We start from the raw sequence: 7364 nt of genomic DNA on the forward strand, positions 1-7364 counted from the left end.
CCTACAAACCCAAAGTGATTGAGCATCACTGAAGAGATTGATCCAGTGTGGATCCGACGCTTATTACCTTTGAAGACTGTGCTTCTTCCAGACGGTTAGGTGTCATGGTCTAGAGTATCCAAGAGGAATTGTGCATCGCCAAGTGACCGAGTCTGTGAAGGTTTGGAAGTCACCTGAAGACTTACCACGAGTGATTGGGTGAGGTCTGTGTGACCTTAGCTCAAGGATAATACGGTGAGGACTGTGTGTCCTCAGGTTTAAATACCTAGCTGCTCCAACCAGACGTACAACTGAGACAGCAGTTGGAACTGGTCTACCAAATCATTGTCTTTCATTTCCTCATTTCAGTTGTTGTGTGCTGATACGTCTCCAATGTATCTATAATTTTTGATTGTTTCATGCTATTATATTACCCCTTTTGGATGTTTATGGGCTTTATTTTACACATTTATATCATTTTTGGGACTAACCTACTAACCGGAGGCCCAGCCCGTATTGCTTTTTTTTGCCTATTTCAGTATTTCGAAGAAAAGGAATATCAAACAGAGTCCAAACGGAATGAAAAATTCGGGAGCGTGATTTTTGGAACGAACGTGATCCAGTGGACTTGGAGTGCAAGCCAAGAAGCAGCCAAGGCGGCCACAAGGGTGGGGGGGGGGGGCGCCCACGCCTACAGGACGCGCCCCCCAGTCTCGTGAGCCCCTCGGGCGGCCACCGACCTACTTCTTCATCCCATATATACCCACGTACCCCGAAAACATCCAGGGAGCCAACGAAAAAACAATTTCCACCACCGTAACCTTCTGTATCCGCGAGATCCCATCTTGAAGCCTTAGTCGGTGCTCTGCCGGACGGGGAATCGACCATGGAGGGCTTCTACATCAACACCATAGCCCCTCCGATGAGTTGTGAGTAGTTTACCATAGACCTTCGGGTCCATAGTTATTAGCTAGATGGCTTCTTCTCTCTTTTTGGATCTCAATACCATGTTCTCCCCCTCTCTTGTGGAGATATATTTGATGCAACTCTTTTTGCGGTGTGTTTGTCGAGATCCAATGAATTGTGGGTTTATGATCAAGTTTATCTATGATAAATATTTGAAGCTCCTCTGAATTCTTTTATGTATGATCGAGTTATCTTTGCAAGTCTCTTCGAATTATCATTTTGGTTTGGCCTACTAGATTGATCTTTCTTGCCATAGGAGAAGTGCTTAGCTTTGGGTTCAATCTTGCAGTGTCCTTACCCAGTGACAGTAGGGGTTGCAAGGCACATATTGTATTGTTGCCATCGAGGATAAAAAGGTGGGGTTTATATCATATTGCATGAGTTTATCCCTCTACATCATGTCATCTTTCTTAATGTGTTACTCTATTCTTATGAACTTAATACTCTAGATGCATGCTGGATAGCGGTTGATGTGTGGAGTAATAGTAGTAGATGCAGGCAGGAGTCGGTCTACTTGTCGCGGACGTGATGCCTATATACATGATCATGCCTAGATAATCTCATAATTATTCGCTTTTCTATGAATTGCTCGATAGTAATTTGTTCACCCACCATAATACTTATGCTATCTTGAGAGAAGCCACTAGTGAAACCTATGCCCCCGGGTCTATCTTTTATCATATGAGCTTTCAATCTACTTTTATTTGCATCTTTACTTTCCGCATCTATATTATAAAATACCAAAAATATATTTATCTTATCATACTATCTCTATCAGATCTCACTTTTGCAAGTGGCTGTGAAGGGATTGACAACCCCTTTATTGCGTTGGTTGCGAGTTCTTTGTTTGTTTGTGTAGGTGTGTGGGACTTCTGATGAGCCTCCTACTGGATTGATACCTTGGTTCTCAAAAACTGAAGGAAATACTTACGCTACTATTGCTGCATCGCCCTTTCCTCTCCAAGGAATACCAATGCAAGCTCAAGATGTAGCAAGAAGGATTTCTGGCGCCGTTGCCGGGGAGGTCTTCGCCCAAGTCAAGACATACCAAGTACCCATCACAAACTCATCTCCCTCGCATTTACATTACTTGCCATTTGCCTCTCGCTTTCCTTTCCCCCACTTCACCCTTGGCGTTTTATTCACCCTCTCTTTCCCAATATCCTCCGCTCTTTTTCGCTTGCCTTTTTCTGTTTGCTCGTATGTTAGATCGTTTACCTCGTCATAATGGCTAGTTCCTTATCCACTCCTATGTCTCCCGAGTTTGAAGTTCTTCACTTCTAGCAAAGGCAAGGAGAAAACTTAAAAGATGCTTGGTATAGGATGATGGAATCTTATCGCAATTGCACCCTAGAGGTGAATTTTAGAATTCCTCTTCGCAATTTTTATGTTGGGCTAAACATGACGCATAGACAACTCTTGGACTGCATTGCCAAGGGAAATTATATTGAAATTGATCCTAGTATTGCGCATGAAATTATAGAGGGAATAGTGGGAACACTACCTCAAAAGGGAGGACCACATCCTACCCAAGAAGAAACACAAGTGTTTGGAAAGATTTGCGAAGTAACAAAAATATTACAAAAGTCTCTTGAGCCTCTTAAAAGTGTTAGCGGAAATCTTCACCGCATGAATATGTTGATTACTCTTTGCAATAAGCGGTTGGATTCGTTAGATCTAAAAATTTCCGAGTATGAAAGGGAAACGTAAAGAACCTCCAGGATTCGAGCATGACTCTGCTAAAAAACTGAAAATTAAAGATGGCACTACTTAGATCTATCTTCGATTTTATGCCTAGCTAGGGGCGTTAAACGATAGCGCTAGTTGGGAGGCAACCCAATTTTATTTGTGTTTTTTGTTTTTGTTTCTGTTTAGTAATAAATTTTGCATCTACCTTCTGTTTAGATGTGTTTTTATGTTTTAATTAGTGTTTGTGCCAAGTAGAACCTATAGGATAACCTATGGTGATAGTTAATTTGATTCTCCTGAAAAACAGAAACTTTGCGCGCACGAAATTAGTTTTGTTAAATCACAGAAACGTGCTTTTGGGTTGATTCGTTTTGATGCTGATCAATAGACAAATTTTCCAGGACTTCCTATTTTGGTAGGATTTTTAGAGTTCCTTAAGTTTGCATTAGTTACAGATTGCTACAGACTATTCTGTTTTTGACAGATTCTGTTTTTCGTGTGTTGTTTGCTTATTTTGATGCATCTATAGCTAGTATTAAGTGGTATGAACCATAGAGAACTTGAAATACAGCAGGTTTAACACCAATATAAATAAATAATGAGTTCATTACAGTACCTTATGTGGTGGTTTTGCTTTCTTTCACTAACGGAGCTTATGAGATTTCCTGTTGAGTTTTGTGTTGTGAAGTTTTCAAGTTTTCGGTAAAGATTTGATGGACTATGGAATAAGGAGTGGCAAAAGCCTAAGCTTGGGGATGCCCCGGAAGGCATCCCCTCTTTCTTCTTCATTCATTGATAACTTTACTTGGAGCTATGTTTTTATTCGCCACATGATATGTGTTTTGCTTGGAGCGTCGTGTATGATATTAGTATTTGCTTTTTAATTTACCACAGTCATCCTTGCTGTACACACCTTTTGGGAGAAGCCTACTTGATTGAAATTTATTAGAATACTATATGTGCTTCACTTATATCTTTTGAGCTAGATAGTTTTTGCTCTAGTGCTTCACTTATATCTTTTAGAGCACGGCAGTAGCTTAATTTTGTAGAAATTGCTAGTCTCTCATGCTTCACTTATATTATTTTGAGAGTCTTTTAGAACAACATGGTATTTGCTATGGTTATAAAAGTGGTCCTAGAATGGTAGGCATCCAAGTTGGGTATAATAAAAACTATCATAGGAAGTGAATTGGATGCTATGATCAATTTGATACTTGATAATTGTTTTGAGATATGGAGGTTGTAATATTAAAGTCATGCTAGTTGGGTGATTATGAATTTAAAGAATGCTTGTGTTGAAGTTAGTAAGTACCATAGCATGCACGTATGGTTAAAGTTGTGTAACAAATTTGAAACATGAAGTGTACTTGGATTGTGCATCCTTATGAGTGGCGGTCGGGGACGAGCGATGGTCTTTTCCTACCAATCTATCCCTCTAGGAGCATGCGCGTAGTGCTTGGTTTTTGATGATTTCTAAATTTTTGCAATAAGTATATGAGTTCTTTTGACTAATGTTGAGTCCATGGATTATACGCACTTTTACCTTTCCACCATTGCTAGCCTCTTCGGTACTGTGCATTGCCCTTTCTCACCTTGAGAGTTGGTGCAAACTTCGCCGGTGCATCCAAACCCCGTGATATGATATGCTCTATCACACATAAACCTCCTTATATCTTCCTCAAAACAACCACCATACCTACCTATTATGGCATTTCCATAGCCATTCCGAGATATATTGCCGTGCAACTTTCCACCGTTCCGTTTATCATCATGAGATACATTACTTTTGTCATATTACCATTGCATGATCATGTAGTTGACATCGTATTTCTGGAAAAGCCACCATGCATAATTTTTCATACATGTCACTCTTGATTCATTGCATCATCCATGTACACCGCCGGAGGCATTCATATAGAGTCATATCTTGTTCTAGTTTCGAGTTGTAATTCATGTGTTGTAATCAATAAATGTGTGATGATCATCATTATTAGAGCATTGTCCCCAAAAAGAAAAAAAAGAAAAAAGGAAGGCCAAAAAAAAGAAAGGCCAAAGAAAAAAAGAAAAAAAGGAAATAAATAAAAAAGGGGCAATGTTACTATCTCTTTTTCCACACTTGTGCTTCAAAGTAGCACCATGTCCTTCATATAGCGAGTCTCATATATTGTGCTTCAAAGTAGCACCATGTTTTTCATATAGCGAGTCTCATATGTTGTCACTTTCATATACTAGTGGGAATTTTTCATTATAGAACTTGGCTTGTATATTCCTACGATGGGCTTCCTCAAATGCCCTAGGTCTTCGTGAGCAAGCAAGTTGGATGCACACCCACTAGTTTTCTTTTGTTGAGCTTTCATTTATTTATAGCTCTAGTGCATCTGTTGCATGGCAATCCCTATTCCTCATGTTGACATCAATTGATGGGCATCTCCATAGCCCGTTGATTATCCTCGTCAGTGTGAGACTTTCTCTTTTTTTGTCTTCTCCACACAATCCCCATCATCATATTTTATTCCACCCATAGTGCTATATCCATGGCTCACGCTCATGTATTGCGTGAAAGTTGAATTTTTTTGAGATTATTTAAGTACGAAACAATTTCTTAGCTTGTCATCGGAGGTGTAGAATTTGGGAACATTTTTGTGTGACGAAAATGAAGCATAACCTAACTATATGATTTTGTAGGGATGAACTTTCTTTAGCCATGTTATTTTGAGAAGACATGATTGCTTTGATTAGTATGCTTGAAGTATTACTATTTCTTTTGTCAATATGAACTTTTGTTTTGAAACATTTAGATCTGAACATTCATTCCATAATAAAGAAAATTACATTGAGAATTATGCTAGGTAGCATTCCACATCAAAAATTCTGTTTTTATCACTTACCTACTCGAGGACGAGCAGGAATTAAGCTTGGGGATGCTTGATACGTCTCCAATGTATCGATAATTTTTGATTTTTCCATGCTATTATATTACCCCTTTTGGATGTTTATGGGCTTTATTTTACACATTTATATCATTTTTGGGACTAACCTACTAACCGGAGGCCGAGCCCGTATTACTGTTTTTTTGCCTATTTCAATCTTTCGAAGAAAAGGAATATCAAATGGAGTCCAAACGGAATGAAACCTTCGGGAGCGTGATTTTTGGAACAAACGTGATCCATGGTACTTGGAGTGCAAGCCAAGAAGCAGCCGAGGCGACCACGAGGGTGGGGGCGCGCCCACCCCTACAGGGCGCGCGCCCCTGTCTCGTGGGCCCCTCGAGCAGCCACCGACCTACTTCTTCCTCCTATATATACCCGCGTACCCCGAAAACATCCAGGGAGCCAACGAAAAACAATTTCCACCGCCGTAAACTTCTGTATCCGCGAGATCCCATCTTGGAGCCTTCGTCGGCGCTCCGCCAGAGGGGGAATCGACCATGGAGGGCTTCTACATCAACACCATAGCCCATCCGATGAGTTGTGAGTAGTTTACCACAGACCTTCGGGTCCATAGTTATTAGCTAGATGGCTTCTTCTCTCTTTTTGGATCTCAATACCATGTTCTCCCCCTCTCTTATGGAGATCTATTTGATGTAACTCTTTTTGCGGTGTGTTTGTCGAGATCCGATGAATTGTGGGTTATGATCAAGTTTATCTATGAGAAATATTTGAATCTCCTCTTCCCAATCTCCTCCGCTCTTTTTCGCTTGCCTTTTTCTGTTTGCTTGTATGTTAGATCGTTTACCTCGTCATAATGGCTAGTTCCTTATCCACTCCTTGTCTCCCGAGTTTGAAGTTCTTCACTTCAAGCAAAGGCAAGGGGAAAACTTAAAAGATGCTTCATATAGGATGATGGAATCTTATCGGAATTGCACCCTAGAGGTCAATTTTAGAATTCTTCTTCGCAATTTTTATGTTGGGCTAAACATGACGCATAGACAACTCTTGGACTGCATTGCCAAGGGAAATTTTATTGAAATTGATCCTAGTATTGCGCATGAAATTATAGAGGGGACACTACCTCAAAAGGGAGGACCACATCCTACCCAAGAATAAACACAAGTGTTTGGAAAGATTTGCGAAGTAAAAAAAATATTACAAAAGTCTCTTGAGCCTCTTAAAAGTGTTAGCAGAAATCTTCACCACATGAATATGTTGATTACTCTTTGCAATAAGCGGTTGGATTCTTTAGATCTAAAAATTTCCGAGTATGAAGGGAAACGTAAAGAGCCTCCCGGATTCGAGCATGACTCCGCTAAAAACTAAAAATTAAAGATGGCACTACTTAGATCTATCTTCGCTTTTATGCCTAGCCAGGGGCGTTAAACGATAGCGCTAGTTGGGAGGCAATCGAATATTATTTGTGTTTTTTGTTTTTGTTTCTGTTCAGTAATAAATTTTGCATCTACTTTCTGTTTAGATGTGTTTTTATGTTTTAATTAGTGTTTGTGCCAAGTACAACCTATAGGATAACCTATGGTGATAGTTAATTTGATTCTGCTGAAAAACAGAAACTTTGCGCTCACGAAATTAGTTTTGTTAAACCACATAAACGTTATTTTGTGTTGATTCTTTTTACTGATGATCAATAGACAAATTTTCCAGGACTTCCTATTTTGGTAGGATTTGTAGAGTTCCATAAGTTTGCGTTAGTTACAGATTGCTACAAACTGTTCTGTTTTTGACAGATTCTGTTTTTCTTGTGTTGTTTGCTTATTTTGATGCATCTATAGCTAGTAT

This window comes from Triticum dicoccoides, chromosome 7B, assembly GCF_002162155.2.
Source record: "Triticum dicoccoides isolate Atlit2015 ecotype Zavitan chromosome 7B, WEW_v2.0, whole genome shotgun sequence".
In the NCBI taxonomy this organism is placed as follows: domain Eukaryota; kingdom Viridiplantae; phylum Streptophyta; class Magnoliopsida; order Poales; family Poaceae; genus Triticum; species Triticum dicoccoides.